Source organism: Balaenoptera physalus (genome assembly GCF_965194825.1).
Source record: "Balaenoptera physalus genome assembly, chromosome: 10".
Taxonomy (NCBI): Eukaryota; Metazoa; Chordata; class Mammalia; order Artiodactyla; family Balaenopteridae; genus Balaenoptera; species Balaenoptera physalus.
Window position 1 is genome coordinate 40885219 of NC_138889.1, and position 25605 is coordinate 40910823.

A 25605-nucleotide genomic window follows, 5' to 3' on the forward strand; every position below is an offset into this window, starting at 1 on the left:
CAGTTTGAAAAAGAACAGATACATGTATATGTATAACTGAATCACTTTGCTGTGCACCTGAAACTAACACAACATTGTTAATCACTTATACTCCAATATAAAATAAAAAGTTTAAAAAAAAGGAAGAAGAAGCTATAGGCTTTTCCTTTGTCATTCTCCTTTCAAGTACTTTAGCAGGGACAACCCCAAGTCTGTCACCTCTAAGTCTGAAAGTAATAATAGTAATGAATAATATTATTAAAGTAACACAAAATAAGTAATAATAATAACTTCAATAATAGCTAGACTTTGTTGTGTGCTTCTCATCGAACACTGTGCTGAAATCCCACTTTTTAAAAAAAAATCTTCAACTAGATGTGAAATAATAGCTTGTTTTTACCTCAAGCTGGTTACTACTCGTAGTCTCTTACTTATATTAAGTCAGTTGAGCTTCACAACCATCCTATTGTGGTGAGTACTGTTATTATCATGTCCAGAAGCAGCCCGCCGAGGTCACACGGTTTTATGAGCGCAGCCCTGGTGTTTGGACACAGGGTGTGTGCTGGGCCCCGCTGGCTCTCCCAGGAGCAGGGGCCTAGGAGTGCTGCTGAGTCACTTGCCCGTCGCCCTAGCAAAAGGCAGAGCTGGGCTCCCAATCTCCATCTGCTCGACTCTACAGACTGAGCTCTTGGAAAGAAAAGTGAACGATGTATACAAATTGGGAGTCAGGGTTCTTGGCACATTGTAGACACTCATAATATGATAACCACGTTTCCTGTCTCTAGCCTACTTGTTTTTAACCTTTCTCCTAGAGTAGCCAGTGTGAACCGTAGACAAGCAGTTATGGGGGTGTCTTTATCCATTTGGGCTTCTATCACAAGGTACCATAAACTGGGGGGATTGAACAACAGTTTTTTTTCACGGTTCTGGAGGCAGGAAGTCCAAGCCTAGGGTGCCAGCATGGTCAGCTTCTTGGTGAGGCTTCTCTTCCTGCTTTACAGACAGCCACCTTCTTGCTGCATCCTCACATGGTGAAGAGAATAATCATCTCTCTTTTCAGAAGGGCATTAATCTCATTCATGAGGGCTCCACCCTCATGATCTAATGACTTCCCAATGGCCCCACCTGCAAATCCCTAATTGGAGATTAAGGTGTCAACATATGAATTTTAGGAGGACACATTCGGTCCATAGCAAGGGGGCAGATAGTGGGAAAACGGAATGGAACACAGGAAATGGAATTGAAATGCCCCGGCTCCCTAAAGGAGCCAAGGAATGTCAATGTCATGGGAGGAGGAAGGGGGGATTTGACAATAAGCGACACTCACTCCTAGAGTGAAGCAGCCAGTGGGGGCATTCAAAGCCAGTCCCGTCCCCCTGCAGCCCTGGTAAGAAAGGAATGCCTGGAGCAGCCATCATTCTCCCAAAAAGGTGACCTGTGCCCATTTGTCAGGTACGATTGAGAAAAGTGGACAAGAGAGCTGCCATGAGCCCAGAACAGACTGAAACAGCTCTGAGAGCCCCAGGAGGCTTTGGCCCTGAACTTGAGACAGACTGTTCCCGTTAAAAGATACCTTTCTTCAGAGGCTCTAAAAGCAGCAGTTTGGGGGAGAGCCTGGCTATGGTTATGGTAGCTGGGAAGAAGCTGTGGCGTGGTGAAACTGCCTAATTGCCTGTCTGTCTCCAAGCAGGTCATAAACTTCATATTATGTTCCCTTAGCATGCAGTACTAGACTGGCACGGTGATGGGGCTTAACAATATTTGTTGCGTCAATGAATGAAGGTCTCATATTGAAATAAGAGAAACAGAGTTTATTCTCTGGCTCTGTAAGTTATTTCAACCCCCACCTTAAAACTGGATATCTTATTTTAAAAGACATTTAACATGGAAGCAATTATGCTATAATAGGAAATATTTATTTATTTTCGGTGTTTCTTATGATGCTAGCTCTTGTTTCATTTCTATTGGCGGTTTCAAGTCATTCACTTAGTCGACAATTTTCATTGAGTCCTCACTGAACAGAGAAAGCCAAGAAAGATAATTATCAACTGTATTAATCTGGTTCAATCCATGAGCTAAACTATAGGTTAATAAAGTTCTCAGGGTCCTAGACGGTCGTGTGTAAGTACAGTCAAGGTGATATACCACAAGAGAGGTGAGGTTAGGTCACCTGGTTACTAAGGAGTTTCTCAGGAAAAAGAAACTTATGCAATAGACGCTTGACATTCCCAGGGAATGGATCCTGAGCTCTTTCTTTGCAAACTCTTCATCCTAGCTCTTTCCTAAAAATTATCCTTTTCTGGAGCCAGGATTTCCCGTACATAGCCTCAAATTCTAAATCTATAGCCCGTTCAACTCTGACACCTGATCTCTCACCTGGCAGCTGTTTTTCCAGAGAATTTCTCCTGAAGTCTCCTGAGGAGCTTCCTTCACTGCTCTCCACATTATTTGAATATGGGCCTCAGCACAATTCCAAAATATTGACTGCATTGATTTGGAGTTGCTCATAAGTAGCTGGGATGGCTGTTGTCAACTTAGTGAATGCCAGTGATCTGCTGGGTCTGTTAAAGTCCCACCTAATTCAATACGAGTCAGAAACGTGACATGTCAGCTGATACAGCAGGAAACGAGAACCTACAGACCTTCTGCTCTCAGGATTTGCCTCTGGGAGGAAAGATAGAGCCATTTCCAGGGATGGCTGTGAATTATCAGTGCTTTCAAAGACTCTGTGGCCCCCAAATTCCTCCATCCCCAGCTCACCTAAAACACCAATGGCCCCAAGCACTCAGTGGGAGGAGTTTGCATTCACTGAGTTATGACAGATTGTGCCTTCCCCCCCCCGCCTCAGCTCCCGCCGCCTCTCTCCTGCTCTGCAGCCACGTTGCTAATCTGTGAGCACCTTAAGGCTGCCCCCACCGCAGGTATTTGCATGTGTTGTCCCTCTGCCTAGAATGATGCTCTCACTCCCTTGTCCACAGGGCGCACTCGAAGACCACACTCCCAAGAGGCCACCCTCTCTGACATAGCAGTCCTGTCACTCTCTAACCCCTTACTCTGCTTTATTTTTTCTCCTAGCCCTTATGACTGCTTGACTTGTTATGTCTCTCTTTATAATGGGAATATAAGATCCAGGAGAACTGAAACTTTGCCTTTTTCACTGTTGTGCCCCAATTCCACAAACAGTGCCTGGTACATGGTAAGTGCTTAGTAAACATGTGCTGAATAAATGAATGAATGAATAAGTGAGTGAGTGAACGGGCCCTGAAATATATAGGCACCATGTGAATCTTTTGAGAAGAGGCTCTCTGAGAGATGGGACAAAGAAAAGATGCTGTCTGAGGTCTACAGGCCTGGACGTAGCTCTGTGTTAGTTAGAGGGGCCTGAACATTTAGGGCATGAGGATACTGGATGCCAGGATCCTAGAAAAATCCAGAAACCCGGTCACACAAATGTTGCATTTTCATAGAGTGGCACCTCTAACATGTTACCCATGCCCAACAGGGCTCAGTTGTGCCCTTCCTCTGTCCTCCCTGAAATTGCTTATCCCCCTAACACCCACCACTCGCTGAGGAACCGTGAGAAGGGTCTCATTATTACCCTGTAATCACTGCAGGTCAATGACAAGGAGCTTGGGAGGCGTTTCAGTCTGAGAGGCTGGTGAGCAGAGCGGGATGGGCAAGAGCTGCTCCTCACCAGGATCTGTTCAACTCAGATCAGCGTCCAGTCCACTTATCTCGGGAGCCAATTCCTAGCATCTGTTTGTGGTTTCCTATGTAAAGTGATGAAAGGTAACACAAACATTGGGGGAAAAAGCAACTTCAAAACCCATATATGGGGCTTCCCTGGTGGCGCAGTAGTTGAGAGTCTGCCTGCCAATGCTGGGGACACGGGTTCGGGCCCTGGTCCGGGAAGATCCCACTGCCGTGGAGCAACTGAGCCCATGCGCCACGGCTACTGAGCCTGCGATCTAGAGCCCGCGAGCCACAGCTACTGAGCCTGCGTGCTGCAACTACTGAAGCCTGCATGCCTAGAACCCATGCTCTGCAACAAGAGAAGCCACTGCAATGAGAGGCCTGCGCACCACAACGAAGAGTAGCCCCCCGATCGCCACAACTAGAGAAAGCCCACGTGCAGCAACGAAGACCCAATGCAGCCAAAAATAAAATGAAGTAATAAATAAATTTATTTAAAAAAAACAAAACAAAACAAAACCCATATATGGTCACCATCTAACGACATAAATATCATGGTGAAGTTATTTCTAAATATCTGGAAAGGAATCCTTACTCACACGGAAACTGAATTGGTGTAATGGTTAATCTCTATGAATAATTCACTGTGGCCAGGTAGTCAGACAAATCCATAACTGACGCTTTTATAAATCTTAGAGGAGTCCCAAGACCCGAACTCCAACCTCTACAAGTTACGTTTAAATACAGGTTCTAATGTTCATCTTACAACTTTGGTTCCTAAGTAATAGTGATAATAGGTAATATTTAGTTAGCACAAATTATGTTTGCCCGGATCTGAACTTGTTATGTGCAAACTCTCTCAGAGGAGCAATGTGGCTAAGAGCTCATTTTGCCTAAACTGGCAAGTGGAGAGCCATGGAAACCTGATTTGTTGAAAGACTACTAAACAAGTTGGTGTAGGAGTCTGAATAAGGGCTGGGTCCTCTGGCTCTTGACTGATTGTGAAATCTTTACCTTGCCTTTGTAACACTGTAACAAGGAGAAATACCCCAAGGAGTGGAATTTGCAAATGGGTATGTGTGACCTTTTGTGCAAACATGAGGTAGATCAGGAGCAAAAACAAACAAACAAAAAAGATAAGTTTTCTACCGGTAAGAATAATTGGCAGTTTGTTACAAAACTAAATATAGTCTCACCATAAAATCCAGCGATTGCACTCTTTGGTATTTACTCAGATGAGCTGAAAACTTACATCCACACCAAAACCTGCACACAAATGTTTATAGTAGTTTTATTCATAATTGCAGAAAAACTTGGAAGCATCCAAGATGTCCTTCAGCACGTGAGTGGATAAATAAAGGGTGGTACACCATACAATGGAATATTATTCAGCAACAGAAGGAAATGAGCTATAAAACCACTAAAAGTGGAGGGAACTTAAAGGCATATTATTGCGTGAAAGAAATCATTTGGAAAAGACAAAACTATGGAAGCAGTAAAATGATCAGGGGTTGTGGGGGAGGGGGGAGGGGGAGATGAATAGGCAGAGCACAGAGGAATTTTAGGCAATGAAACTATTCTGTATGGTGTTATAAGTGTAGATACACGTCATTATACATTGGTCAAATCCATAGACTGTACAACACCAAGAATGAACCATAAATTAAACTACGGACTCTGGGTGATGATGAGGAGTCAGTGCAGGTTCATCGATTGTAACAAATGTTCCTTTCTGCTGTGGATGATGGTGGAGGAGCCTGGGAAGGAGTATGTGGGAATCCTCTGAATTTTCCACTTAATTTTGTTGTGAACTACTCTGAAAAAATTGTCTATTAAGTAAAATAAAAGTAACGTGTAAGCCTGTGGGGTGGGGTGGTGAGGAAAACAACAGTGGAAGTGAGCATCAGAGAAGGAATATGAGCGGATGTCCTTGGCCTTGGGCGGGCCCAAGAGGACAGCAGAGTGTATGAATGCACATCAAATTAACTAAGCACCTCCTACATGCCTGTCACATTTACATCCCCAGTATCTTCACAAAACTCTCGCACTGTAATTCTGGCTCAGAGAAAATCAATCATTTTTTGGCTGAAGGTCCCACGACTAGAAAGTAGCAAAGCGCAGGTTTGAATGCCATTTCTGCTGACTCGAAGTCCAGTTGTCCCCTCTAAGTAACTGCTGGAAAGGTCAAAGCAGTGACTGCGGAAAAGTTTTGCTTTATGAAAGACATCACCCTTCAGATTCAACTTTGCACCTATGCATACAGAGTGGGTCCATGGATGGACTGAGTTTGTGGATGGAGGGAAAACACAAAACCACAGCAACAGCATCACACTTATTTACTTCACCATTAAAAGAAAAAGAAGAGGCTGCAGGGGAGGCGATAGAGGAGTACTGAATAGAGAATCATTATTACTATCCAGAGTAATAGCCTTTCTGGAATTTCCTATACCAAGGACAAAATTTCATAGTGGACAGAGTCAGGTTCTCCTGGGAGTCACCTTCTCTGCCATGATGAGGAAGAAAAGCTTCTGCAGCCCTGGAGAGGGGCCAGGGAAGGTGGCCTCACAGTCTGGTGACAATGCAGACCTCCCCAAGTCTCCTTTCTTCTCTGCAGTGCATCCCAGAGACACGGCCCATCTTCCTCACCTCTTCATGGCCACACTCATCTTATTCTTCCATGTCCAAGCCTGGCTGGAAAGGAAGATAAAGTCTCCCCACCTCCCTACTTCCTTGCTGCTCCACGAAAACAAAGTCTTCACTCCATATTGCTTCAGGAAAACAGAAGGCAACACACACACACACACACACAGACACACACAGACACACACACACACACACACACACACACAGTTTCAGTACCTTACAAGTCTCTGGTCTTAATGCTACTATTCTAAACACCAACTCCCTTCCCAGCTGGTAATTATAGGTCCCCTTTAGAGCCCCCACCCAGCCACACATTTTAAAATCTCCTCAGGGTGCTTACCTGAAATCTCCCTTATTCTAACCCAGATTTTTCCAAAGGTCATGCAGAGCCCTATTCCCATGCCACTTTGCCATAATCGATCCAGCGCGAGGGGTGGGGGGATCGAAATTGATGGCTTCCACGCAGTTGAAGCCATGGTTGAAGCCAGAGTGGTAGCCATAGGGAAAGGTCACGATGAACTCTCCAGCCTCCTGAGTGACCCGATCGAAGGGGATGCCGTTGTCCTTGAGGACCGTGGGCGAGATGAGAGCCACCTTGTGCCGCAGGAAGGCCTCACAGCCCCGCGCGCTGCCCGGGAAAAGCTCCCTGGCCAGGCGTTCCAGGCGCCGGCCGTGCTCCGGGGGCACCGCGTACCAAGTCTTGGGCTCCCCGAAGTGCAGGTAGTTGATGCTGCAAAGGTCCATGTCCTCCGTGTGCCAGGCGAAGGCGGTCTTCCACATGCCGAAGTACAGGTAGGGGGTGTTGATGCCTTCGATGACCACTCCGCACTCCTGCTCCAGCAGGTCCTGAATGGTTCCCAGGTGTCCAAGGTTCCACTGCTCCGTGTTTTGATCGAATAAAGAGCCACTGACGTCCGCACCATATACTGGTGAATCATAGAGGCGTGTTTTCCAATATTTTCGCTCCAGGTCCTTAAAAATCAAAGTGTGCTGGAGTCCGATATTTTTCACTCTTTGCTAAGTGGTGGTACTCACCCACAGTCATGGCTTTCTTCTTTTTTGTGGTATTGAGTAAACACACCTGCCTGCCCAGAAGTCACCTGTTGGAGGGGAGTGGCTATTAAGATGTCATCGATATCATTGTACGTCTGTCTGCCTTTCCATCCTTTCGGTGGAATTACCTTGGCTAGGCCAGCTCGGTGTGCACCTTGCGACTCCATGTAAACAATATATTTGTTGAAATCTTCAAATTCTTCCATGGTTGGGTGGAAGATCATAATCTTCCAACTTGGGTTCTGGCTACCAAAGTGCTTAGACTGCATGGCGGCAATAGAATAAGCAACGGACTCCCAGCTTCTTCGGTATGCTTTGGATACCTGAGAATGCTGGGGAGTACCTCTTCCCTATACTTCCTTTATTTTTAAAGAAGTTTAGATATATCTGAGAGGCAGGAACTCAGACTTGAACTTTTAAACAAACGAGGTGGTATCTTCTCCAGGCTTGTCAATCCACCAGAAGGACTCCGCTCTTGTCAGCATTTTGGAGCCAAAGAAAATAGACTATTTCCCAGAGGAGAGGGCTCTCTGAGCCAAGTCCTGCCTCAGCCTGCAGCTCTGTGGGTTTCCTCTGTTAGGGATATAAGTGCCTGAGGCCTCTCCAGATTCCCAGGCTTGAGTGCATGGGTGGCTTCTCACCTCACTGTAGCAGAAAGTCTCTCCATGGAAGTTTCCAAGCCAAACCTACAGAAAGTACAAAATATTGAAAATAAGTGGATGACAAAACAAACTGATTTAACATCAAGTTAAAGAAAATTGTATAGCAATCTTAATTTCAAAGTTTGAATTTAAGGGCAAAAAGTACACTCTTTTGGTAGGCATGTAAACTGGTGCAGCTATGGTGCATACTATAGAAAACAGTATGGCAGTTCCTCAAAAATTTTAAATATAAGCAACATATGATGCTGCAGTCTCACTTCTGGGTATATATCCAAAGGAAATAAAAACAGAATATCAAGGAGATATCTGTCCTCCCTCATTCTCTGAGGTATTATTCACAATGGATAATATATGGAAACAACGAACATGTCCAGCGATGGTTGAATGGTTACAGAAGATGTGGTACATATATGCAATGGAATAATACTCAGCCATAAAAAGAATGAAATTTTGCCCTTTGCAACAACATGGATGGTCTTGGAGGGTACTATGCCCAGTGAAATAAGACAGAGAAAGACAAATATGGCATGGCATCACTTATATGTGGAATCTTAAAAAAAAAAAAAAAAGTAAAACTTACAGAACCACAGTAGAAAAGTGGTTGCAGTGGAGGGCAGGGAAGGGAGGGTAAAAGGGTACACAGTGAAGAAAGTCTCAGGAGCTAATGTTAACCATGGTGATTATAGTTGATAACACTGTGATATATAGTTGAAATTTTCTAGAAGGGTAGGATTTAAATGTTCTTACCAAAAAAAGTAAATATATGAAGTAACTGTTTTAATTAACTCCATGGGGGGAATCCTTTCACAATGTATATCAAATCACCACAAAGTTCACTGAATATTTTACAATTTTCTAAGTCAATTATACAGCAATAAAGCTGAAATTTAGAAATAAAAAATTAGGGCAAATCATAAGACAGAAAAAGAGGACTATCTAACTGAAGTGTAAGGACATTAAGCAAGCTAGAAAATAAAGGAGTTAAGCATTCAACTCAAGAAATTGGATGGCTTAACCCAAAAGATAAATTAGGGAAAGGAAAACAATGATATAAGCTGAAACGATTACAAAAGAAAACATAACACCCAATAGAAATGATTACTGAAACCAAAATGCAATTTGTAGACCATTAAAAGTGTAAAAACATAAGCATAAGAGAAAAGAGAGAAAAGGACAAGCAAATCATATTATAATAAAATAAGGGAACACAGATAAAAATCTACCATTATAGAAAGAGTGCCTATGTAAACAAAAGCAGGAAAAAAGTACAGAACACAAATGTACACATCCTTAACAAGCGTTATCCTTAATGTGTAAATACTTGAAACATTCTAATTAAAATCTAATCATTAATTTTCATTGCTAGACAAATTATTAGAAATATAACGTTCACTCAGAATGCGAGAAAATATTTGCAAATGAGGCAACTGACAAAGGATTAATCTCCAAAATTTACAAGCAGCTCATGCAGCTCAACATTAAAAAAACAAACAACCCAATCCAAAAATGGGCAGAAGACCTAAATAGACATTTCTCCAAAGAAGATATACAGATTGCCAACAGACACAGGAAAGAATGCTCAGCATCGTTAATCATTAGAGAAATGCAAATCAAAACTACAATCAGGTATCATCTCACACCGGTCAGAATGGCCATCATCAAAAAATCTACAAGCAATAAATGCTGGAGAGGGTGTGGAGAAAAGGGAACCCTCTTGCACTGTTGGTGAGAATGTAAATTGATACAGCCATTATGGAGTACTGTATGGACATTCCTTAAAAAACTAAAAATAGAACTACCATACGACCCAGCAATCCCACTACTGGGCATATACCCTGAGAAAAGCATAATTCAAAACGAGTCATGTACCAAAATGTTCATTGCAGCTCTATTTACAATAGCCAGGACATGGAAGCAACCAAAGTGTCCGTCAACAGATGAATGGATAAAGAAGATGTGGCACGTATATACAATGGAATATTACTCAGCCATAAAAAGGAATGAAATTGAGTTATTTGTAGTGAGGTGGATGGACCTAGAGACTGTCATACTGAGTGAAGTAAGTCAGAAAGAGAAAAACAACTACGGTATGCTAACACATATATATGGAATCTAAAAAAAAAAAAAAAAGGTCATGAAGAACCTAGGGGCAAGATGGGAATAAAGATGCAGACCTACTAGAGAATGGACTTGAGGATATGGGGAGGGGGAAGGGGGGGCAGGGACAAGGTGAGAGAGTGACATGGACATATATACGTTACCAAATGTAAAATAGATAGCTAGTGGGCAGCAGCCGCATAGCACAGGGAGATCAGCTCCTTGCTTTGTGACCACCTAGAGGGGTGGGATAGGGAGGGTGGGAGGAAGGGAGATGCAAGAGGGAATAGATATGGGGACATATGTATATGTATAACTGATTCACTTTGTTATAAAGCAGAAACTAACACACCATTGTAAAGCAATTATACTCCAATAAAAAAAAAAGGAAATCTGTATCTGTATTCTATAAGGAATTTTAATTTCAATTCTGTCTGCTCTTATAATCTGTGCATTATGAATTATTTTTCTGAATGGATACACATCTGCGTATTTTCTTCCCCATCATGTAAAATGATAAAAATAATTTACATGTGGAAAAATGTAACATGAACTACCAAAGTGACCCAGAAGGCACATATGATAGTGATGAGTAACTATAATAAAGAGAATATATCTTCAAAAAAAAAAAAAAAGAGAAAAAATGTTTTAATTCCTTTAATAACAGAAATACATGGCCCCAATGAAGAAACCTAAAAATGATATGCATTCAATGCTTGTAGTTTAAATGCATAAATAAATGAGAATTTTACCAGGGAAAAAATGTTGCTTTCTGATATAAAATGTCATCCTTTTCACCTTTATGCTTTAAAGGAAAAAAAAAAAAGGCCAAAGCTACAGTAATCATGACAACATGGTACTGGCACAAAAACAGAAACATAGATCAATGGAACAAGATAGAAAGCCCAGAGATAAACCCACGCACCTATGGTCAACTAATCTATGACAAAGGAGGCAAAGATATACAATGGAGAAAAGACAGTCTCTTCAGTAAGTGGTGCTGGGAAAACTGGACGGCTACATGTAAAAGAATGAAATTAGAATACTCCCTAACACCATACACAAAAATAAACTCAAAATGGATTAGAGACCTAACTGTAAGACTGGACACTATAAAACTCTTAGAGGAAAACATAGGAAGAACACTCTTTGACATAAATCACAGCAAGATCTTTTTTGATCCACCTCCTAGAGTAATGGAAATAAAAACAAAAATAAACAAATGGGACCTAATGAAACTTCAAAGCTTTTGCACAGCAAAGGAAACCATAAAGAAGACGAAAAGACAACCCTCAGAATGGGAGAAAATATTTGCAAATGAATCAACGGACAAAGGATTAATCTCCAAAATATATAAACAGCTCATTCAGCTCAATATTAAAGAAACAAACACCCCAATCCAAAAATGGGCAGAAGACCTAAATAGACATTTCTCCAAAGAAGACATACAGACGGCCACGTAGCACATGAAAAGATGCTCAACATCACTAATTATTAGAGAAATGCAAATCAAAACTACAATGAGGTATCACCTCACACCAGTTAGAATGGGCATCATCAGAAAATCTACAAACGACAAATGCTGGAGAGGGTGTGGAGAAAAGGGAACCCTCTTGCACTGTTGGTGGAAATGTAAATTGATACAGCCACTATGGAGAACAATATGGAGGTTCCTTAAAACACTAAAAATAGAATTACCATATGACCCAGCAATCCCACTACTGGGCATATACTCAGAGAAAACCATAATTCAAAAAGACACATGCACCCCAATGTTCATTGCAGCACTATTTACATTAGCCAGGTCATGGAAGCAACCTAAATGCCCATCAACAGACGAATGGATAAAGAAGTAGTGGTACATATATACAATGGAATATTACTCAGCCATAAAAAGGAACGAAATTGAGTCATTTGTTGAGACGTGGATGGATCTAGAGACTGTCATACAGAGTGAAGTAAGTCAGAAAGAGAAAAACAAATATCGTATATTAACGCATGTATGTGGAACCTAGAAAAATGGTACAGATGAGCCGGTTTGCAGGGCAGAAGTTGAGACACAGATGTAGAGAACAGACATATGGACACCAAGGGGGGAAAACTGCGGTGGCGTGGGGATGGTGGTGTGCTGAATTGGGCGATTGGGATTGACATGTATACACTGATGTGTATAAAATTGATGACTAATAAGAACCTGCAGTATAAAAAAACAAACAAACAAAACAACTAATACTAAACTTTTATTGGGTTATTTGTATGGAAATATGTTAACATAAATGTTTCAGACATTACATGAAATTTCTAAAAATCTTATATCTTCTGGTATAATGTTATACGTCATAATCCTAGTTATTACTTTAAAATGTATATCTCAGAAATAACTAATTTTCTTGTCAACTACATTATTATGAACTTTCATCAAATCTTTAACCGTGGTCATTTTTAAGTCTTTTGTCATTTACAGACAGTTCTGGGTGTACTCTGATGCTTTTGCAAATATGTTCCTATAAAAGGGTTTCATCTTCAAGAAATTCATGGAAAAGACTCTGACAAGTACAGGTTTCTGGTAACTGACTGTACTGCTGAACTGAATGAATAAGCATTTTCAGAACTCTAATGAAAAACTGATGAACTCATAAAAGTGCTAACAAAAGATCAAGATGAAAAAAAAATTAATTACATAGGACTGAGTGAACTGATGAGGATGAGTATAATTTTTGTGACTTTCTGTTTGAATTAAAAAAAAAAATCTTACAAGGACTCAGAGGCAAAGAATATACAAATCAATTTTCACTGCAAAGTAAAGGAGCTGCTACAGTGGGGGATTACTGGACTGAATGTCAATATTATGACACAGTATGAGTGTGTTTTGTGTTTGGTAATTGCAGTCATTGTTGCTTTTGTTGTGGTCATCCATGTACAATGCTTGATGTCAGTCTATTTATCTCTTGTAAAAATAAAATACAGTGTGTGTGTGTGTGAAAAAAAAAAAAAAGAAGTGAAATCTGGGAATCTGAGAGCAGCTCATCCAGGACATCTCAGTAAATGCTGAATCCCAAATGCGATGAGTTGGGTGGGGCTGCTTGTGTTCACTGGAACAGCCGATTTAGACTGTAGCAAAGGGCAGGGTGGGTCAGAGAGGAGAGTGGAGGGTTTCTTTTCTGTAACTAGAGGACTCGATGGATCAAAGGATCCCAGGCCATTAAAATCCTACCTTGATGTAGTTTGTTCATTGATCCACAGGCTTATGGAGGATTCCCTCCATGTGGATTTTTGTGGATTTGGGGAGAGATTTCCCCTGCCAAGGCCCACTGGCTACCTTTTCCAGAACTGGTGATCACAATTTGCCCATCTCCCTTGGTAAAGAAGGACCACCTGGGTCTGCTTGTCTAAGCAGGATTGCCCCCCTGCTCCACATACACACACTGCCTCCCCCCTTCCTGCTTCGTATCAGGGCCTGGGCAGACTGGCCCTGAGGAGGGGGAAGAGGGCCCCTCCCGATCTCCCCTCCGCATGTTCCTGGGCCGTGGCTTCCATGTCCCACGTTGTCCCACCCTCCAATCATGTGTACAAGTTGTCATCAAGAGAATAAGTAAAAATGAAAGTATGTAGGCTCATATTTTCGAACTGTCACCTTTGTTCCCTCATGTCCCCCATCTTCTAGTGTCTTCCGTCGTCCCTGGCTCGTCCACCCTCTCATCGTGGCAGCAACCAGACCAGTCTTGTTCTCTGCCTTACGGCTGTATTAGCAGAAAACAGAGACAAAGGAGCAGATTCTGGTGTCTGAGTTGTAAATGGCTAGCCCCTGAGAGGAAACAAAGTAACTCCAGTGGACCCTCTCTGTTTGAGGTGGTGACTGATGAGTCCAAGCCCCCCCAGACCACACAAAGGTCCCCTGGGCTGGGGTGGGTTGGGAGGTGTGGTAGATGCCAGAAGACCTGCTCACAGCCCAACATTCGCAGAGAGCTGCCCTCAGAGGGGCCCACAGATGACAACAAGATGCAGATGTAAAGGTACATGTGCTTCTGTTCACAATCACCAAAATGTGAAAACAGCCCAAGTGCTCATAAACAGCTGAATGGATACACAAAATGCGGACTATCAACACAATGGAATATTATTTGGCCTTAAAGATGAATTAAGTACTAAATACCTGCTACAACATGGATGAACTTTAGAAACATTGTGCTGAGCGAAAGCCAGACACAAAGACCACACATTGTATGATTGCATCTAAGTGAAATGTCCAGAATAGGCAAATTCACAGGAACAGAAAGTAGATTATTGGTTGCCAGGGGCTGGGGGGAATAGGGAGTGACTGCTAATGGGTGTGGGTTTCCTTTTGGGATGATGAAAATGTTCTGGAACTAGAGAATATTGATGGTTGCACAACGCTGTGAACGTATTAAATGCTACAGAATTGTAAAAAAAAAAAAAAAAAACTCAAGGAAAGGATATCCCAAAGTATAGTTCCCTCTCTCTCGCTCTCTCTCTCTCTCTCTATATGGATAAATAGTGTCATTTTTTAAAACTTCTGGTAGGAAAATAACTCTTTTGCTCATAAGCACAAATTACAGAAATAAAGTGACCTACCTTCTACCAACAAAATCCTGATTCCAGTTGGAGATATTCAAGGACCCAGAGAGAGAGACAGTGTTCTCTGGGCAGCTGGCCTCCAAATGCAGACCCATGTCCTGATGGCTCTGGCTTTCTACCTGGGCAAAGGTATAATTTGATCAGCACCAATCATCGGCAATTGCTCTGCTTGGTCAGCCCACTTTGTCTGCGCCCTTTTGATTTTTTAAACCAATCTTACAGCAAGCTAAGAGGTTGAAAATAAAAGGAGTGGGAAAGTCAAACCAAGCAAATATTAAACAAAAGAAACCTGGTCTAGCAGCAATTAATATCGAATGTATTTATAAGGTAAAAGAAGGACAGCTTATAGTTATCAAAAAGAAAAACTCACGGGAAAGATTACAGTGATGCACTTTACGCACCTAAACACACAGCGCTGAGACACAGAACACAAAGACTGAGAATTATAAGGTAAAACTGACATATTTGCAATCATGGTGGGAGGTTTTTTTTTCAAACACCATTCTCCCAGAAACTGATAGACGAGGAGAGAAGAAAATTAATAATGTTATAAAAGTTTAAACAATAAATTTAACAACTTTGATTATATTACCTGCAGCAACCACATAGCAAAATGTTTTTCAACACATATAAAACATTTACAAACATTTACCACTGTAAGACCACATAATAAATCTCAATAAAAATTCCATAGAATCAACATATTGAGTACCATCTTGATCAATCTTTTATTTCAATCATGAAATAAAATTGAAAGTCAATAATCAAAAAACTGAACACAACCATATTTATTTTAAAATGAATACCCACATAACATATACAACAATATCCATATAAGAGCTAAAAATCTATTGATTTTTAGTTGTATGCAAGTAGTTAGTAAGAACTAAACCAAAATACCTCAGAATTTTTTGAAAGAAAAAAAAGATAAAATTGATAGAACAATTCAAAAAACAAAAGAGAAACAACCATATACAAAAATATAAATGATTAATAAAATAGAAGTCTGTTACGTAAAAAATAAAGAACTGGTTAATAAATTATATAGTCCTCCCTGTTACAGGAAGGGAGTGCTCCCTTAGCGTGAGAAGCAGGTGCAGAGTGGCAATCGGGGATGGGAGTCGGGGAGGGGCAGTGATTTTATAGAGGAGGGCCCTGCCAAACACCATTTTAACCAGGTCAACATCAAGAGTCATAAACTGGGAATTCCCCGGCAGTCCAGGGGTTAGGACTCCGCACTTTCACTGCCTAGGGCCCAGGTTCGATCCCTGGCCAGGGAACTAAGAACCCACAAACTGCAAGACGTGGCCAAAAAAAAAAAAAGTCATAAATTACTTTGATAGTATAGGTCCTTGGTATGATGTGATTGAAATGTGATAAAATTCTCCCAGTAATCCTACTCCAAAAAAAATACAGAAACCCAAGATAATCATAAGAAAAGCATCAAATTCCACTAGAGGGGCATCCTACAATATACCTGACCAGTATTCCCCCAAACTGTCAGGTTTCTATACAAACTTTTGGTCAAAAACAAGGAAAGTCTGAGAATCTGTTACAGCCAAGAGAAACCTAAGGAGACATGAAAACTAAATGTAATTTGACATTTTAGATGAGATCTTGGAACAGAAAAAGGACGTTGGGTAAAAGGTAAAGAAATCTGAACCAATGATAGCCTTTAGTAGACAATAACATATTGACATTGGTTCATTAATTGTAATCAATACACCATGGGAAGTAAGATGTTACTAATAGGGGGACATGTGAGTGGGGTCGGGTCAATACTCCCTGATCCACGTGCTCAATGTTTTGTAAGTCTAAAACTGTCCAAAAACTTACGTATTACTAAATATAATATTGTAAATAATAAATAAACAGGAGACGGCATCAATAAATAATATTAGAATGAAAAAAATTAGAAACATAATCTGAGTTTTGGAAACAGTCTACAATACAACACACTATAAACCAAATGATTCTATGAACCACTATGTGACAATTTTTTAGAGCACTTTTAAAAATATTTTAAATTATGAAATATAAAGTGTTCACAGAAATCTGTAAAGCATAAATGTACACTTCAGCAAATAACTATAGAGTGAACAGAAGTGGAGCCACTACCCAGGTCAAAAAATGTAACATTGCCAGGCACCTGGCTGCCTGACTTGTGCTCTTTTTCCCAGATTACAGCCCCTTCTGCCTCCTACACTGACCTTATCCTAACTATTCACGTAGTAATTTTGGTAAACATTATAAAATTAAAACTCTGTCCATTTTTGAAAACTTTATATAACCATGAAGAAACACAAATGTATTTATGTACTTTAGTGTATTTTTGGTGTAATTTTTCATCATTTACGCCGTTGCATGCAGCTGGACTTTTCTGTTTCAGGGCTGTAAAGTATTCAACCATATAAACTTTCTACTGTAGATGGGGCTTTGGGTTGTTTCCACTTTTGGCCTCTTACAAACAGCGTTGCTCTGAAACTTCCCTGACGCCTATACTGGCCATAGAATATGTAAACTGCAAGTTGCCAGATGTTTTCCACACATTTTACCAGTTTACGCACTAGCTGCGTGCAAGGGTGTTCATCGCCCTTCACTTTTGCAAACCTTTGGTGATTTTCTGCCTTTACAGTTTTAGCCGATCAGGTGAGGGAACAGGGGCACCTCATAATGATTTGCATTTACTTGGTTCCTAATAGGAGTGAACCAATTTTCTGATGATTATTGTCTGATTGGAGGTGCCCCTTCAGGAAGTGCCTCATCAAGTATTGTGTCCATTTTTCTGCTGGGTTGTCTGTCTTGGTAGTAGTTATATGTTCTGCTTATTACTTCTTTACTGGGTATGAGTAACGCGATATCTGTTCTCACTCTTTGATTTGTCTTTTCCCTCTCTTTTTCATTGTTTTTGATCCACAGAAGTTTCTCTGTACCTTTAACAGAACAAACATTATTAAAAATAGCTAATATATGGTGACTATCTAATGCCAGACACTGTTCAATGCACTCTGCATAAAATAATTTATTTATGCCTTATCTTCATAATGACCGTATAAGGGAAATCCTAGGAACCCTATTTCTCATATGAGGAAACCGCATCAAGGAGATATTAAGAAACTTGCTCAAGGTGACAGATCTAGTAAGTAGGGAAGTATTCAAATAAGAATCCCAAGATGATTCCTTAAAAGAAGAACAAAGAGGGGTGATTTCTCCTCTACCGAACTGTGGTATTTGAGCTGCAATGGACAAATGTATCTGCATACAGAATAGGGAGGCCAGACACAGACACATGGATATGTGGGAGTCTGCCTACGATGGAGGTAGCGTAGCAAACCAATGGGGAAGGATGGGCTATTCAATATGTGGTAGTGGCATTGGCACTATTTTGGGGGGTGGGTAGGATTGGAGCTTGACCTCATACCACTTACATAAATAAATTTGAGGTGCATTACAGATGGAGACAACACAGAATTTTAAGAGAAAATATTGAAGAAGGTCTGTATGAACTCAGGGTGGAACGATGGCTTAAAGAACCAAAAGCACCATGATGGGAACGTCTGATATATTTAAATGATTCCAAACTAATGACTGTGATGGTTAATTTCACATGTAGACTGGGCTAAGAGATGCCCAGATAGCTGGTAAAGCATCACTTCTGTGTGTTCTGCATGGCTCTTCCGGGAAGAGATTAGCACTTGCATCAGTAGACTGAGTAAAGAGCGCCTTCACCACTGCAGGTTGATCACCCAAACCACTGAGAGCCCAAATTCAACAAAAGGGCAGAGTAGGGGTGAATTTACTCTCTCTGCTTGAGCAGACGCATCCGTCTTCCCTTGCTTTGGGACATCTGACATGGGCACTCCAGGTTCCCAGGCTTTCGAACCCAGACTCAACCATATTCCCCGTTCTCCATCTTGCAGACGGCCTACCTGACAGATCGTGGGATTCCTCAGCCTCCATAACCAAATGAATGAGTTCCTCTACTAAGAGCTATACATATATCTCCTATCGGTTCTATTACTCTGAAGAACCCTGACTAATACTATGACGTAAAAAATTAAAAGAACTTACAGTCTAGGAGAAGTTTGTCATCATACATGAAATAGACAATGAATTAGTATCCTGAATATCACATAACTTCTACATAACAACAAGAAAAAATAGTCAAACCAAAAAAAGTAGGTAGAGCTTTAGAGTAGGTAATTCAGAAAAGAGGAAATCCAAATGGCCAATAAATACAAGAAGATGTGCAGGATTACTAGCAATCAGAGAAGCTGTTCTCTGCCCATTTTGATTAGGTCTGACAATATAAAAAGTGGGTCAAGATATGGAGAAACCAAATCTCTCCCACACTGCCAATAGAGGTGGAAATTGGAGGGCAAGCGGGCTTTTTCTAAAAAGTTAAAAGTGAACATAAATACAACCCAGGAATCCTATATACAAAGCTGCTCTGTAAAGCATAGTTCGAAATAACAAAGATTTGCAAATAACCCTATTGTCCATCAGCAGCAGAACGAATAAAATAAAATAAATTACCCAGATCTAGTGGACTTTGTTGAACTAACTAGGGACTATAGATAGGAAAGTCTTTAGATCTTGTAACTGTAATATTGACTTTTTTAAAAGGTGATGGTGGGGGTATGTTGTTAAAACCACACGACATACTACTTTCGGTTTCGTAGCCTTTTGTCTACAAACTTGATGAATATACACTGGACTTGTGATTGTTATTTCTCAGAAGTGGAGAGAGGCCTAGGAGAGATCGTGGCAGTAAGAACGAAGATGGCTCTATCCTTGCCTTTATTTAATTGTCATTGTCAATGTCCCTTGCTTTTCCAAGATTAAGTATAGCAACAACTTACTGGACATGGAAGAACAGCTGGATCTGGGCATCTTTTCCTGAGAAGAGTGGTCCAGATTGTGAGTATCCAAATTGAGTGTGCCAGTTGACTTGAAATAAAATAGAATTTTCAATACAGTTGCTGGATGAACCCCCTTCATTACCACCCCCAGCTCCTGATCCTTTCAAGAAGCCTAATTTTTTTTTTAATGGAAGTATAGTTGATTTGCAATATTGTGTTAGTCGCAGGTGTACAGAAAAGTGATTGTTATATACATATTTTTTCAGATTATTTTTCATAATAGATTATTACAAGATATCGAATACAGTTCCCTGTGCTATATAGCAAATCCTTGGGTTTTTTTGGTTTTGTTTTTGTTTGTTTTGATTTTTTGTGCAAATCTTTGTTGCTTATCTGTTTTCTGTACAGTCGTGTGTATCTGTTAATCCCATACCCCTAATTTATCCCTCCCCTGCTCCCTTTCCCCTTAGCTAACCACAAGTTTGTTTTCTATGTCTGTGACTCTGTTTCTGTTTTGTATATAGATTCACTTGTATTGTTTTTTAGATAACACATATAAGTGCTCTATTTGTCTTTTTCTGTCTTACTTACTTCACTTAGTATGATATTCTCTATGTCCATCTATGCTGCTGCAAGTGGCAATATTTCATCTTTTTGTGGCAGAGTAATATTCCACGGTATGTATATACCTCTTCTTCTTAAACCAATCATCTGTTGATGGGTACTTGGTGTGTTTCCATGTCTTGGTTATTGTAAATAAGGCTGCTATGAACACTGGGGTGCATGTATCTTTTTGAATTAGACTTTTCGCCTTTTCCGGATATACGCCTAGGAATGGGACTGTTGGATCATATGGTAGCCCTATTTTTAGTGTTTTTAAGCAACCTCCATACAGTTTTCCATAGTGGTGAACCAATTTGCATTCCCACCGAAAGTGTAAGATGGTTCCCTTTCATCCACACTTCTCCAGCATTTATTATTTGTAGACTTTTTGACGATGGCCATTCTGACAGGTGTGAGGTGATACCCCTCTGTGGTTTTGATTTGCATTTCTCTAATAATTAGCGAAGTTGAGCATCTTTTCATGGGCCTGTTGGCCATTTGTATATCTTCTTTTGAGAAATGCCTACTTAGGTCAAGAAGACTAATTTAGGAACCAGTCTACTGGTAAAACTAAACTGTATTTTTAACATTGCTACTCTTTATTGGGCAAAGGAAATTTTGTTTAAATTATAAAACTGGGTGAATACATAAGGAGTATAGTGGAAGAAATATTTTCTGAAGTTTATTTTTGTCTCTTGGCCTTCAAAACCCCCAATTTTGTTATCCTAGGTTATTTGGAGCGTGTATCTGCCGGGAAGAGATTGTGATATCCCTGAAATATGACAAGGAAAATTTCAGTTTCTAAAATTTAAAATAGCAATATGAGCCAGGCTACTGTCTTCATAGAGACTTTTCAGAGTTCCCTTATTTCTCTGCACTGCCATATCCACAACTGACCTAAATGAAAGGACCAAAAGCCCTTAAGTTCTCAGTTACTTATCACATGAAAGTTTACTCCTTGCTCATATGAGATCTACTATGGTCCAGTTGCTCTCCAGGGCTGCTGCCTTCCCAGTAATTCCAGTCTGCTTCCATCATGTGCTTCCACCATCTCAATACAGGGCTTAATCATCTTTCCAGCCAAGCATCTCACTGCCATCCTCCACTGAGGAGCCTGAGTGCAGTCTCTCAGCTTCAGTTTTCCACAGACTCTACTACCACAGTGTTGCCTAGCTGCATGGTGATAGGGATGAGACGTGGGCTTTTGCTACTCCTCAATCAGAACTTCAAAGAAGCCTTACTTTTTCATTAGTCCTGCCTGTAGTCTTACATAGTGCTTCAAATTCCAGATTCTTACTGAAATTCTGTAGGGGAGAGCTGGAGGGAAGAGAGATGTGGTTTGATTCTCTGAAGTGTTTCCTTCTGCATCCAAACTATCATGTTCAATTTCCAAAATTGATTCTGACTTTGGCCACTTCTGTGCATTTTCAACACTATGGCCTAAGTCAGTAACCATCAATTCTCACCTGTATTACTTAGATGTTCTAACTACTTCTCCTGCCCCCAAGGGGTCCACAGAACAATTAAGGTGATTAGTTAACTGTGCAAATTATATCATGTCAAGTGCTGTTTTCAACTTCCAATGCCTTCTCATTTCAAGTTGAAAAAAACTCAAATATTTCACATGAGCTACAAGGTCCTGCATACCCTGGACCCTGCCTCTCCCTTCTCAGTGCCCCAGACACAAATGAGCTTCCTCTCTAGCCACACAAAAACACCAAGGTCTATGTTAGGGCTGTTACACTTGCTGTTTCATCCAAGTGGAAATCAGCTCTGGACCTTCCTTCTTGTCATTTGGGACTCAGAAAGGTCTCCTGCTCTACGAAGTATTCCCTGACCACCGGAACCACACTGCCCATTCTGCACTAGCATCCCATCCCCTTTCATCTCTTCACAGAACCATGCCCACTTGAAATTGTCTTGTTCCTTTATTTGTGGATTGGTTTATTGGGATGTGTCAATGACTTAACCTTGTGAAATATACATACAGCATTGAGAAGGCAGTGGAGACTTGCAGAGAAGATTTTCACATGCTGGCACTTTTTGTCCTCTGTTTGCTCATCTCTCCTAGCAACTTGGATCAGCCAAGTGCCAGGTGATTTCCACCAAGTCATCCTTCAGATAGGGCTGCAAATCAAATCCCCCAACCCAGCCAGCCAGCTGGAACCCAACATCAACCCCAAACTCACTCACCAACATCACTCAAGGGAACAAGCTCATAAAAATAAGTTTTGCTTGAAATGTTTTGATATAATTATTAAGAAAAGTGCAGGAAAAACGACCACCTCTCAGTTGACTGACTAAACAACACAAAAAATAAAGTCAGATTTTAACATTCTGGTTACCTTTAATATATTTAATAAACTCAGATTTTAACATTCTGGTTACCATACTGGCAGAGAACACATTTTAATACATCAAAGACTCGGAGAGATTATCAATTATTATCTTAGTCTCTACTGACCTAATTGGTCAAAAGGGCCTAGTTTGGCAAGAAAAGCGGGAAGGGAAGGGGGAAGAGGAAAAGGAGAGAGACTGGAGAGTAATCAAAGCCCAGGGTTCTTTAGAAGTTCAGCAGCATCCAGAGCTGGCCCACAGGATGGGAGTGTGAGGTAGATTGGGCTCTGGCGACCTCAGCAGGACCTAGTTCCCAGAGATACTAGAGTGTCCAGTGCATGAAACCTCAGTTTGTGACACAGGAGTTAGCAGTGTCCAACGATTCCAGGATCTGGAAGGAAGAACAAACTTTGGAGAATTTGGTAAACACCACGGACCCAGCACGTCCAGCGGCAGCACAGGAGGCACTCTCACGCAAGGCTAGTGACCTGCAAATACCCAAAGCTCTGAAATGGAAATATGACCAGTCTCAAAGGATCCCCACGCAAGAGCAGTGGGGTAGAAAGGCATCCCCTGGGCTTAGGGGACAGGGCCACAACCACAGCCAGAAGCCGTGGCGGGATGCTGGAGCCCAGGGCTGAGCGGGGCGGCGCTGTCCGGCGAGGGTGCATCCACAGGCAGGGGCTGAGCCTCTGGGTCCTGAGCTGTGTCTACCGAAAGCCTCCTCTTAGCCCTGGGGGGAGCAGCTGGCTCCTGAGTGCCCTGTTCCCAAGGACGACGACGAGGGCCACATCTTCCAGCTGGGTGGCGATCCGGGGCGGCTGGACCTTGGGTCGGCGGCTGGGTCAGGCCGGGCTCCGCGGAGGTGCTGGTGGCCGCGTCCCTGAACTGGGCGGCAGAGCAAGAACCCCGGGCCGGCGAGGGGCGCCGGGACACAGCACGCACAGGGACTCGGTGGCGGGTCTCACCGCCCGCGGCTACAGCCCTACGGGGGCGCAGAGCGCGGCGGGGCAGGTGGTGCCTCGTGGCGAGAGCGGCTCCCAGGGACGCGCGGACCTCCCTCCAGGCGTTCAGGACCTGGCTGTCCGGCGCCGTGGGCTGCCTGTGGTCCACCACGATCCGGTCCTGCCCGCGTTTCCACAGCTCGTAGCGCTCCGGTTGCAGGATGCGCACGAAGGCGTCCATGGAGAAGGCGACCCGGGCCTCCCCGCAGCTGCACTGCGAGGCCACTTTGCCATAATCGATCCAGCGCGGGCAGGCGAAATTGATGGCTTCCGCGCAGTTGAAGCCATGGTTGAAGCCAGAGTGGTAGCCATAGGGAAAGGTCACGATGAACTCTCCAGCCTCCTGAGTGATCCGATCGAAGGGGATGCCGTTGTCCTTGAGGACCGTGGGCGAGATGAGAGCCACCTTGTGCCGCAGGAAGGCCTCACAGCCCCGCGCGCTGCCCGGGAACAGCTGCCTGGCCAGGCGTTCCAGGCGCCGGCCGTGCTCCGGGGGCACCGCGTACCAAGTCTTGGGCTCCCCGAAGTGCAGGTAGTTGATGCTGTAAAGGTCCATGTCCTCCGTGTGCCAGGCGAAGGCGGTCTTCCACATGCCGAAGTACAGGTAGGGGGTGTTGACGCCTTCGATGACCACTCCGCACTCCTGCTCCAGCAGGTCCTGAAGGGTTCCCAGGTGTCCAAGGTTCCACTGCTCCGTGTTTTGATCGAATAAGGAGCCACTGACGTCCGCACCATATACTGGTGAATCGTAGAGGCGTGTTTTCCAATATTTTCGCTCCAGCTCCTTAAAATCAAAGTGTGCTGGAGTCCGGTATTTTTCACTATTTGCTAAGTGGTGGTACTCACCCAGGGTCATGGCTTTCTTCTTTTTGTGGTATTGAGTAAACACACCTGCCTGCCCAGAAGTCACCTGCTGGAGGGGAGCGGCTATTAAGATGTCATTGATATCATCATAGGTCTGTCTGGCTTTCCAGTCCTTGGGTGGAATGATCTTCGCCACGCCTGCTCGGTGTGCACCTTGGGATTCCATATAAGCAATGTATTTATCGAAATCATTAAACTCTTCTTTGGTTGGATGAAATACCATTATTCTACAACTTGGGTTCTGGGCCCAGTTGGACTTAGACGTCATAGCTTTCATTAATAAGCAGGAAACTCCCAAGTTTTGATTTATGTTCTGGATAGGTGAAGATGCTGGGAAACAGTACTTTTTCAAAAATGGGTTGGAGTATATCAGCAGGAACCCCCAGTAGACTTTAATGCAATGAGTTGATAATATTTCTTAGGCTTGCTGATTCTCCAGGGGACTCCACGCTGGGCAGAAGCCTTGCTCAGGACTGGTGCTGGCTGAGCCTGCAAGTCTGTGATGTCCTTGGTTGACACTTGGCTCTGTCCTCTTGAGATCTAGTGAATCACCCAGCCCTGGCTGGGTATCCCAAATGTAGTGTCTTCAGGGCAGTATTGAACAAAAAACCTAAAAAAAAAAAGAATAGAGACAGGTTGAAAACTAATGTTTGGAAATATTTACTCGGGAACTACAAAGAAAACACCACCATGGACTATAATTGCATATTCAAATAAAGGCTAAAATTTCATAAGATTGACAATACAAGAAATGGTGTTGTTGTGAACAATGGAAATTCTTGTACTCTAGTAAGGAGAATGGAAATCGTTCCATTCACTTTGAAAAACTATTTGGACAGTATCCACTAAAATTGAACTTACCCATGTGCTATGATTCATGCCTAGGATATGTGTATGTCTGTGCAATGAAAGTCAAGTCCAAGAGTGTTCAGAACAACATGATTTCAGAAGCCAAACACTGGAAACAACTCAAATGCCAGTCAACATTAGAATGGATAAGTACACTGTAGTATATTCATACAATGGAATATAATACAGAAATGAAGATAAACAAGAACTACATGAAAATATAAGAATAATTCTATAAACATAATACTGAGCAAAATTATCTGGACTCAAAAGAATACCTATTCTATGCTTCCATTTATATAAAGATAAAAAGGTACCTATAAGATGATGATATTTTTTGGTACCAATGTAATCTATGTTAGA

At 42.0% G+C, this 25605-nt stretch overlaps 1 long non-coding RNA gene and 2 pseudogenes across 3 annotated transcripts in view; 1 reads left to right on the top strand and 2 right to left on the bottom strand.

The window, feature by feature from the left end:
* Window positions 1–22303, top strand: part of LOC309636703 — a 47478-nt gene extending 25175 nt beyond the window's left edge. The window contains exon 3 of the long non-coding RNA XR_014250151.1: window positions 22260–22303. This is a non-coding gene — a long non-coding RNA (uncharacterized lncRNA). The remainder of the gene's footprint in view (window positions 1–22259) is intronic.
* Window positions 6707–7660, bottom strand: LOC309636414 (lysine-specific demethylase 4D pseudogene; annotated as a pseudogene). Its single transcript has one exon. The product of its transcript is annotated as a lysine-specific demethylase 4D pseudogene (transcript).
* A 344-nt stretch (window positions 22304–22647) lies between the features above and the next one.
* On the bottom strand, window positions 22648–25362 carry LOC309668025 (lysine-specific demethylase 4D pseudogene; annotated as a pseudogene). The gene has a single exon. The product of its transcript is annotated as a lysine-specific demethylase 4D pseudogene (transcript).
* Window positions 25363–25605: the final 243 nt, after the last annotated feature.